The sequence below is a fragment of the Pantherophis guttatus genome, chromosome 3 (assembly GCF_059756535.1).
Source record: "Pantherophis guttatus breed Tessera chromosome 3, ASM5975653v1, whole genome shotgun sequence".
Lineage (NCBI taxonomy): Eukaryota > Metazoa > Chordata > Lepidosauria > Squamata > Colubridae > Pantherophis > Pantherophis guttatus.
This window is the reverse complement of record NC_142065.1, coordinates 17,804,863-17,815,705: the sequence shown is the minus strand read 5'-3', so window position 1 is coordinate 17,815,705 and position 10,843 is coordinate 17,804,863. Positions and strand designations below refer to the sequence as shown.

The window sequence follows — 10,843 nt, the reverse complement described above, 5'->3', positions numbered from 1 at the left end:
GGTCAAAGGTCAAGGAAGGAATAAATGGTTCTGAAAGGGACAGCCTGTCTGTTGCATTGAGCTGTTGTTGGCAGGCGGGCCCATTGGCCATGAGTAAATGAAGAACACAAAGGAACCCAATGTGCCTCATTAGCAGCGAAGGCGTGGGTGAAGAGAAGTGTTTGATTAGGCTTTCATGTCCCACTGTGTTCCTGTGTGATGTCAATGGAATAATGACCATGATCTAATGGTCGCCTCTTTTACATGCAGAAGCTCTCCTGAATAGAGCCTCTCTTTTATTGCATTCATCTCTACGTTGGCTAAAACTGTAGGGAGCCACTCTGGATGGTAGCCTGCGAGACTGACGGCAGGTCAGCTCCAACAGTTTGCATTCACCAGGAACCAAGTAATTTAGTCGCCTCCATCTTTCACCTCAGGAGTGGCAGATTGAAGGTCACATTCAATTTGACAGGGCTTGAGTCACTTTCTATGCCTCACACCCAAGTTAGACAGATGCAAGGTACATTCGGGGAGGTGCTCAATGCTCACATTTAATTGGGATGCATTTGATTGGACCTGTGCTGAGTGAATATTCTCCCCTCCCCAGTGTGCTGCCAAGCAGACGATGCCCAAAACAGAGATTATTTTTCCCCTCTCCCCAATAATCTGGCGTGCTGGGCTATTTCATTGGGTATACTAAACAAGAAATCAGGAATCATGAAGATTTATTTAATTCTAGATATGCTTGTCTATAGATTTATATCTATCTGTCTGTCTACCGTTTCTTCTAAATATAGATGCAGTTGTAATTTATAATTGCAGAGGAAAATAAAATGAATTAGTCTACTTCTCATAAAGGGGAGAATGCATACATTGGAGAATGCATGTATGCGCACATAAGTCAGAGTTTTCCAGAGGTTTATGTCAAGTCTGCAATCAAAATTTGAGTTTTAGCAGGTTAAATCAAGGTTTAAAATATTTTCATGAGATGCAACCCAGTTGCAAGGTTGAAATCAGTCCATAAATAATGAGCTCACTTGATTTTAATATTGAGGCATTTCGTTGAATTATTCAAACTTTTAACATGTCAAAAAAAAATTTTTTAAAAAAACCCTACACTTCACAATTTTTGCTATCAAGAAAAACTCTAATACAGTTTAATTTATAAGAATTTAGAAGCGTGTCTTATTCTGCTTCATTCTGTGAATTTCTGTTCCATAATTGAAGTATTATTTGTAACAGAATGTAGTCTTTTGCAAATGTTTCTTAAAACATTTGCATATCTCAGTCCCAATCTCCACTGAGATTGCTCAGTGTTGTAAGAAAGTTGTATGGAAATTAAGAGTCATTTGAGTAGTATTTGGAGGAGAAGAACTAATAATAGTAATCTTTCTGAAGTAGGCTGGAATGCAGACTTCATTTGGACCAGAGTTGCACCCATTACATTAAATTTAATGCTAAATTAAAATAATTACCCCTTCAATAGATATTCTGGATTTTCCTTTTTTGTTGTTGTTTTCCCTTGGGAAGCTGAAGTATTCAACTCTGTCTGCGGGGCATATTTAAAAATTACATGAGGTAAATTATAGAGTAAGAATTATAGAAAGTGCTTGTGTAATAAAATAAAATGGGACTTGTTTTTAAAAGCAACCCTCCACAGTTTTTTTTTCCGGGACTCTACAATGTCTCTACAATGCTTTTTTTCTGAGTATTTATATATCCTAGTAATAGTCCACGTGATTTCCACAACATGCAACATTTTGATTCATCCATTCTAGGAAGATAGTACTTGAAATATGCTGGCAAGCTACACAAGTTTCCTAAATTAAAACTCAATTTGAGATGGAAAACTTGTGGTTCTACTGAGCGGATTGGATTCCAACTGATATTGTCCCCAGCCAATAGACACAGGAAGCTGTAATTCAGCATTTCTATGAATGTTGAACAGGACAATGGAGATCCTAGTTTATTTTGCAACTCAGGTGCAAAGCTCATTGAGCAGTAACTCACCTTTAGACAACCAAACTGTTTAACAATTGAAAATGTATTGGCAAATATTCTCTGGATACGTCTTATAGAACTGATGAATTGAGTGTACCCGTACAATTTTAAATATTTAAAGATCAAAAAGAAATAAAGCTGTCTCTCTTTCTCTCTGCCAAAATTGTGCTTTTAGGCTTTATGAATACTTCAATAATGACAAATAGTTAAAGGCATCTTCTAGTCATCTCCTAATCACTCCATCCATGAAGGATTTTTGGCAGTGTTACGAAATGGGTTTGCTTTCTTCAAGGATTTTTTTCAACTGTCCAGTCTAGCCAATATCTCCCTCCAAGCATTGAACAAAAGCTTATGCCACCAGACTTGAAATTTTGGCCTTAGACAACTTAGAACTACACCGCCTTCGGTCTGACCTAAGCGTAGTACATAAAATTATCTGCTACAATGTCCTACCTGTCAATGAATACTTCGGCTTCAACCACAACAATACACAAGCACACAATAGATACAAACTTAAGGTAAATTGCTCCAAACTCGATTGCAGAAAATATGACTTCAGCAACAGAGTGGTCAATGCCTGAAATGCACTACCTAACTTTGTGGTTTCTTCCCCAAATCCCTAAAACTTTACCCTTAGACTGTCTACTGTTGAGCTCACCCCATTCCTAAGAGGTCTTTAAGGGGCGTGCATAAGCACACCGGTGTGCCTACCGTCCCTGTCCTAATGTTTCCTTTTATTCGTATCCATTTCATGCATTCATAATCATGTTTATACTTATATCTGTTATCTAATACTTGCTTGATGAAATAAATAAATAAATAAATAAATAAAAATAAGTAAGAAAGAAAGTAAATGATTAGCTTCTAAGATCAGCCAAGGTCAGTTAGGTGTTGTCATCTGCTCAGTCAATTAAAATGACAATATTTTTAAAAACACATGCATCCCATAGGAAACCAAGACACCATCAGTAGAAAATTTTCAGATAGAAGCTTCAGGATTGAACACTGCAGCCAATTTCTTCTTCCCAAAACTGAGGGTTATGTTTGTATCTTGCTTCCTTACAACCCCTAAATATCAGGCATATATTATTTCTTCCCTTATTCTCTCCAGACTTATTAACTTCATCTCCTTTGCTTAAGAACCAACTGAACAGACTGACTGGCTTATTTCTTAGAGGACTTATCGTTCCCCACAGAATCTCATGTGACAAACACCCCCCCCCTGCTCCCACCCCCCAAGAAAAGAGTTTGCAAGGGGATATCATGGTTTGTTTACATCAGCCGTCCAAAGGTCACTTTAACTCAATACTCTGTTGATGCTCAAGTTGTTGTGGCCATGTGGAATCCCATCTTACACACACACACACACACACACCATCCCTTGCCTGCAGTCTTTTGAGAAGACATCACAGCTTGGCTTTCCTCGAGGCTACATCTCATTCTTTTGAAATAAAGGCTAGATTGTGGATCATTTTGGAAGGTCAGATGTAGGTCACCATCAAAGCTCCACGGCAGCCCTATAAATGCGTTTTCTTGCTATGTGGAGCCCAGATTATGTTTGTAACATGAAATTAAATGACACCCTACATGAAAAGGATATGAGGACTGTTAACACCAATCAGATATAGGTTTGCAGCCATTGGATTCAATCTATGAAATTTTAGGCCATGCCCCCTAGTTAACAGATTGTGTATCTCCTGTTGAATTCTACTGTTCTCACTAATTTATGTTAATCCATTCATTATTACTTTTAAGCCTTTTTAGAGCAATGGTAAGTGGTCTTAGAACAATAGAATCATAGAATTATGGACTAGGAAAGGACCAAATGGATCATTTAACTCTCTGTGTTAAGCAGGAAAAAAAAACCAATTAAATAGCAACACCAGCCAGATATTCATTTATACATCTGCTTAACCTTCTGGCCTGTCCACAATACTGTTTTTAACGGCTGACTTTTAAACTCTGATAAACAGGCAAGACATGGAAACTGGGTTAGGATGAGTATGGGCAAACCCTCCCATAGACTCTCTTTCCCTTTCTCATTATCTTCCTCTTTCTCTTAATAAGTTGAAAGTGGAATGGAAAGTGGAAATTTCCACTTGAGGGACAGGGGGGAGAGCTGCTAATGGGAGAGTAGAAGTTTTAATCATTCGGTCATGTCAGTGGTGGGATTCAAAATTTTTTACTACTGGTTCTGTGGGCATGGCATGGCTTGGTGGGCGTGGCAGGGGAAGGATACTGTAAAATCTCCATTCCCTCCCCACTCCAGGAGAAGGTTACTGAAAAATCCCCATTTCCTCCTGATTAGCTAGGACTCATGAGGCAGAGAATAGATGCGGGCGGAGCCAGTCAGAGGTGGTATTTACCAGTTCTCCGAACTATACAAAATTTCCACTACCCGTTCTCCAGAACTGGTCAGAATCTGCTGAATACCACCTCTGAGTCATGCCCAACTTTTAGCTACTTTATAGCAAGTGCTCACTGTGCTACCCAAATGGGACATTTAAATGCATGCTGATGGGACAGCCAGCATTTAAAAGATGTCTCAGTCCACAGAAGTGGGGAGGGCTTGGGAAAGGTTTCAGAGAATCGGTAGCGGAAATTTTGAGTAGTTCAGAGAATCAGTAAATACCATCTCTGACTGGCCCTGCCCCCATCTATTCTCTGCCTCCCAAGTCCCAGCTGATAGGGAGGAAATGGGGATTTTTCACTAACCTTCCCCTGGAGTGGGGAGGGAATGGAGATTTTACAGTATTCTTCCCCTGCCATGCCCACCAAGCCACACCCACAGAACCGGTAGTAAAAAAATTTGAATCCCACCACTGCTCTCAATGCCAGAAAAATTCTCCTGGCTTCTAAATTGGATCTCTCTTTAACAAGCTGCCACCCATTACTTCTCATCCTGTCCTCTGGTGCTTTGGAGAATAAGTTGATCCCCTCTTCTCTGTGACAGGCCCTCAAGTATTGGAAGACAGTTAGCCCCCTAGTCCTACTTTTGATTGGCTAGACATACAGTATCTAGCTCCTCCAATTGTTCAGTGTACAATTTAGTCTCCAAACCTTTTATCATCTTTGTTGCTCTTCTCTGAACTTCTTCTAGGATCTCAGCATCTTTTTTGTATTGTAGTGATCAGAACTGGATTTAATAATCCAGGTGGGGCCTCACTTGTGCAGTACAAAATGGCATTATCACTTCCCGTGATCTTGATGGCTAGGATTGCATTGGCTTTTTTGGAAGCTTCTACCCTCAAAACGATGTTATAGAACACTGCACACCAGAACTACTAGACACAAGGACAGTTTTTTCGTGCATGCCATCACTCTGCTAAGCAACTAATTCCCACAATACTGTCAAACTATTTACTAAGACTGTATTCCTATTATTCTTCTCATCCTTCCTATTACCTATCTCCTTCTACTTATGACTATGTTGCTTGTATCTTTACAATTTATATTGTTTTATTTAGTTTCCTAGTATGATTTTGATTGCTTATTTAGTATCCTATGACTATCACTAAGTGTTGTATCTTATGATTCATGATGAATGCATTTTTTATGTACACTGAGAGCTTATGCACCAAAGACAAATTCCTTGTGTGTCCAATCACACTTGGCCAATAAAGAATAAAGAAGAATTAAAGAATTGCTGGCTCATAAGTGGTCGTCCACTAGCACATCTAGATCTCTCTCACAGTTACTACTGTTGAACCAGGTACAACACATTTTGTCCCAATGCATTTAGTTTTTTCTGCCTAAATGCAGGACCTAACTTTTTTCACCACTGAATTGCATCTTGTTAAATGGGGCCCAATGCTCAATTAAAATATGGCCACCTTTAGAATTATCCATAAAAAGGGTTAAGTAGAAATTAACCATTTCCTTGAGGTGTGCTTATTGTAGGTGGAGTTTGGAATGCAAGGAAGAGCAGATCCCCCCCTGCATTTTTTCTTGATTATGTTTAATTACTTTTGAGGGTTGTGAAAGTTAGTATTATCCACCCCCAGGCACCAGTGACTGACAAGTACAGTATGGCAGTTGATGCAATTTATGGGACTTGCCATCATCAAGTAACTAACAGACCAAAACTGACATGAAAGGCAACAACATTATTACTTTTGTTGTTATTAAAACAGTTCTATTTGCTTGTTGCAAACCTTCACTGGTAGCGCAGGAGAGAATTTTTTAGGTGGTACTACATTTTGCAGCGTTACACTACACCTCAACTGAACAAAAGTGTAAGAGAAGTAAAGTCTGAGATATTTTCAGACTATACTTGTATTGTTCTTTTCTGAAAGTTTCATGAAAATTTGTTTTGCTCTTCCTGACTGGCAGGAAGGTGGTACCCAGTGGTATTTTCATGCTTCAGGCAGGCAAAAAAGCCAAACCAAATCTACCAATTGGTAACATTTGTTGTTGCTGTTGTTGTTGTTTTGAAGTACTACTTGGGGTAGTAGTGGGTGCGATGGCTCAGTGGTTAAAGACACTGATCTTGTCAGCCCGGAAAGCTGACAGCCCAGATTCAAGACTCAAGCACTGTGCAATGAGATGAGTTCCCATTACTTGCCCCAGCTCCTGTCTTCTAGCAGTTTGAAAGCATGCAAATGCGAGTAGATAAATAGGTACCACATCGGTGGGAAGATAACAGCATTCTGTGCAGTAGTGGGTTCCACTTACCTTTGCTACCGGTTCGGAACTGTGAGCATGCATACGTGTGCGCTTGCTTTGTGTGCATGCGGCACTTCTGCACATGCATAGAGCATCCGTGATGACATCCAGGCAGGTGGGCGGAGCCTCCCACCACCGCCACTACCAGTTCACCTGAACCGGGGCAAACCGATAGAAACCCACCACTGGTTCTGTGTGCCTTTGGCATATAGTCGTGCTGCTCATATGACCACGGAAATCCAGACAACATGGGCTCCCTCTGCTAAGAAACGGAAAGGAGCACTGACTCCCTAGAGTCACCCATGACTGGACAGGGGAAACATTTACTTTTATCTCAGGTGGTACTGACCACCAGTTTTGTCTAGTGGTTAAAGATGCTGGCCTAGGAATTAGGAAACTCTGAGTTCTAGTCCTGCCTTAGGCATGAAAGTCAGCTGATTGACCCTGAGCCACTCACGCTCTCAGGCCAACCCACCTCAGAGGATTCTTGTTGTGGATAAAATCAAATAACTAAATAAATAGTATCCTGCAGCATTCCAGCTATGATAGCCACTGCCAAATACAGGTAGTCCTTGACTTACAACAGTTCGTTTAGTGACCATTTGAAGTTGCAATGGTACTGAAAAAAGTGACGTATGACTGTTTTTCACATTTACGACCATTGCAGCATCCCCGTGGTCATGTGATCAAAATTCAGACGCTTGGCAACTGGCTCATATTTATGATGGTTGCAGCATCCCAGGGTCATGTGATCCCCCTTTTTGTGCCCTTCTGACAAGCAAAGTTAATGGGGAAGCCCGATTCACATTACAACCATGGTTACTGACTTTAACGACTGCAGCGATTCATTTATCAACAATGGCAAGAAAGATTGTAAAATGGAGCAAAGTTCATTTAACAAATGTCTCACTTGGCAACAGAAATTTTGGGCTCAGTTGATTTCGTAAGTCCAGGACTCCCTGTAGGTCTGGCACATCTAGAACTCTCTGTGCCATAGTGAAACACAACACAGATAGAAAGTCCATTCAGAGAGTGGTAAGGACAACCAAGAAGATAGGAAGGAAGCTCACTTCCTATCATTCAGGATACTGCTTATAAGTGCTATGTGCTTAGAGCTCAAAGCATTGTTAGAGATCCCACACACCTACTTTACAGTCTGTTTCTATTGCTCCCCTCTGGGAGGAGGTTTCGAAGTATGTCTAGCAGGACTACCAGATTCTGTAACAGCTTTGTTCCCTATGCCTTCTGTCTGGTAAACTCACAAGATTCATTTCTCTCGCCGTGTACATGTATACATCCAAACTAGACTGTGTTGTTTCTCCGTGTCATATAATATATGTGGGTATATGCATAATGTTGTATGTATGTATATAAGTATGTATGTATGTATGTATCAGAGTTGATATTCAGCTGGTTCGGACCAGTTCACTCGAACCGGTAGCGGAAATCAAGGGTCGGCCTGCTCACCCTCCCTGGCTCTATGCCATCCTATTTCGGCACATTTTTGAAGCCGGGGGCATGCGCAGAAGGCGCAGAAGGTGCACATGCCAGCAAAGCACATGCGCGGAAGACCGGGTGCATGTGTGGACAGGGCGCATGTGAGCAAAGAGCCCGTACTCACATTTGCAAACTGGTAAGGAAAGTAAGTGAATACCACCCCTGGTATGTATGTATGCATCAGTGGTGGGTTGTCCCCGGTTCGCACCGGTTCTATAGAACCGATAGTAAAGCCGGAGGGAGACCCCGCCCACTGACCCCGACATCATCAAAACACTTCTGCGCATGCGCAGAAGAGCACATGCATGGCCCCGCTGTGAACCGGTAGTAAAGATAAGTAGAACCCACGCCTGGTATGCATGTATGAATGTATGTATTTATCTTGTCATGTTTATGTTTATGTTAGAAGTGGAGACCCTTTGAGAGCTGTATGCAACGTAATTTCATTTTAATGTGTGCCGATTAGCGTACATTCCAAGTGACAATAAAGTTATTCTCTTCTACCTACCTTGGTCAGTGAACAAGCAATTCAGCAAGTGTCGGTGACAGTGAGAAGCTTTCTTGTTTCATTTGTTAATGGCACGCCTGTTCAAAAATAATGCCAAGTGTGTAACTTAGGAGGCATTAAAGATAATGACTCCTGCTTTCATCGCACAGTATCTCAAATTCCTGCAATTACAGGATTGGCTGTGTTTCCTGTCTAGGCTACCTGGTAAGGCCAACTAGGTCTCAAGGAACAGTAAAATAAATAAAAAGAAATCACTTCTGAATGGGATGCGAAGCCATAGGCAATGTTTGAAGTGTGTGTGTGTATGTGTGTGCGTGCACCAAGGAGAATTTAGTTGTACAGGTAGTCCTTGACTTACAAAAGTTCATTTAGTGACTGTTCAGAGTTACAACGGTATTGAAAAAAGCAACTTAGGGATGTTTTTTCACATTTATGACTGTTGTGGCATCCCCGTAATCATGTGATCAAAATCAGATGCTTGGCAACTGACTCGTATTTATGACAGTTTTGTGACCTTCTGACAAGCAGAGTCAATGGGGAAGACAGATGCCCTCAACAACCCTGTTGCTAACTTAACAACTGCAGGGGTTCACTCAGTGGTGAAATCCAAATTTTTTTACTACCGGTTCTGTGGGAGTGGCTTGGTGGGCGTGGCTTGGTGGGCGTGGCAGGGGAAGGATATTGCAAAATCTCCATTCCCACCCCGCTCTGGGGCCAGCCAGAGGTGTATTTTCCGGTTCTCTGAACTGCTCAAAATTTCTGCTACCGGTTCTCCAGAACCTGTCAGAACCTGCTGGATTTCACCCCTGGGTTCACTTAACAACTGTGGCAAGAAAGGTCATAAAATGGGGCAAAAATTCACTTAACACATATCTCACTTAACAACAGAATTTTTAGGCTCAATTGTGGTCGTAAGTCAAGGACTACCTGTATATCCCCGGTTGAAATAACCCTTTCCATTACTCCGATCAAGAATTCAAGAGGTTCCACTCTTATTTTTTGCCACATGCTCTGCTCCAGATTTGGCAGAGATTTTCTTAAACAGTTCAAAGTTTCTTAACATGCCAGTAATGTATAGTGCTAATTTCTATAGTGGAAAAATACAGTAGTCAGACTGGATCTCTCTGACAGCCAAAAAGTATGATGAAATATATTTTTTTTCCCAAAACCCTCCTTCTTTCTACTTTTATTTATCTGATAAACAAAGAGCTGGAGACACTTGTCTCATAGCTGTTCTATGGCAAAATACATGCTTAGTTTTGCATTATTTTTAATTGCCTAATTTTCTGGCACAAATACGCTTCCAGTTTAGTCAATGAAATTCTGGGGTTTGTAAAGGCAGAAACCAGAAGACAACATCATGCCTGGAGGCTGATCCCGGTTCCTAACCTCCACATGGTCATCCAAACGTTCATGTAGCAACTTCACCTATCTAAGGTGATCTGTGACTAGATTTTACAGCACATGGAGTGAACAAGTGACTTTCACATCTACTGAAGTACCTGTCTGGCTGGGGAATTCTGGGAGTGGAAGTCCACACACCTTCCAGTTGACAAGCAGTGAGAAACAATTGAGATGCTCATTGGGGCTGATGAAAATTCAACTGTTGTAAATTGAGGACTACCTGTATGCTGTAACAAAAATAACACAAGTCAAACCACAAAGTAGAATAACAAATATGAAATGCACACTCATACACCTTTGTATCAGGGGTGAAATGCTCCCAGTTCGGAACGGATCGCCCGATCCGATAGTGATGGTGGCAAGTGGTTCGGAGAACCGGTAGCAAAAATCCCTGCCCCACCCCACCCCCATGCCCAGCTGAGCCGTGCCATCATCAGAGGCTGTTTTTTTAACTTTAAAAAGCATTTTTCTACAACCTCTTCAGCCGAAAAAATGATTTTAAAAGTAAAAAAAAAAACCTCTGACGATCCCAGCTGAATTGCCTGATCGTCAGAGGCTTTTAAAAGCATTTTTTTCTTCAGCCGAAGAGGTTGTAGGGAAAAAAATGCTTTTAAAAGCCTCTGACGATCCCAACTGAGCCGTACAATCCTCAGAGGCTTTTAAAAGAATTTTTTTACAACCTCTTCTGCCGAAGAAGTTGTAGAAAAAATGCTTTTAAAAGTTTTTTTTTAAAGTTGGCCACGCCCACCCAGTCACATTACCCCCCCCACCAAGCCACGCCCACAAAAC

General features: G+C 41.2%; 1 long non-coding RNA gene across 1 annotated transcript; it reads right to left on the bottom strand.

Moving 5' to 3' along the window:
• Positions 1–1,483: 1,483 nt before the first annotated feature.
• On the bottom strand, positions 1,484–10,367 carry LOC148114507 (uncharacterized). The gene is made up of 3 exons (XR_015733633.1): positions 10,153–10,367; positions 8,651–8,727; positions 1,484–1,528 (listed from the first exon to the last, which is right to left on the bottom strand). It is a non-coding gene; the product is annotated as an uncharacterized LOC148114507 (long non-coding RNA).
• Positions 10,368–10,843: the final 476 nt, after the last annotated feature.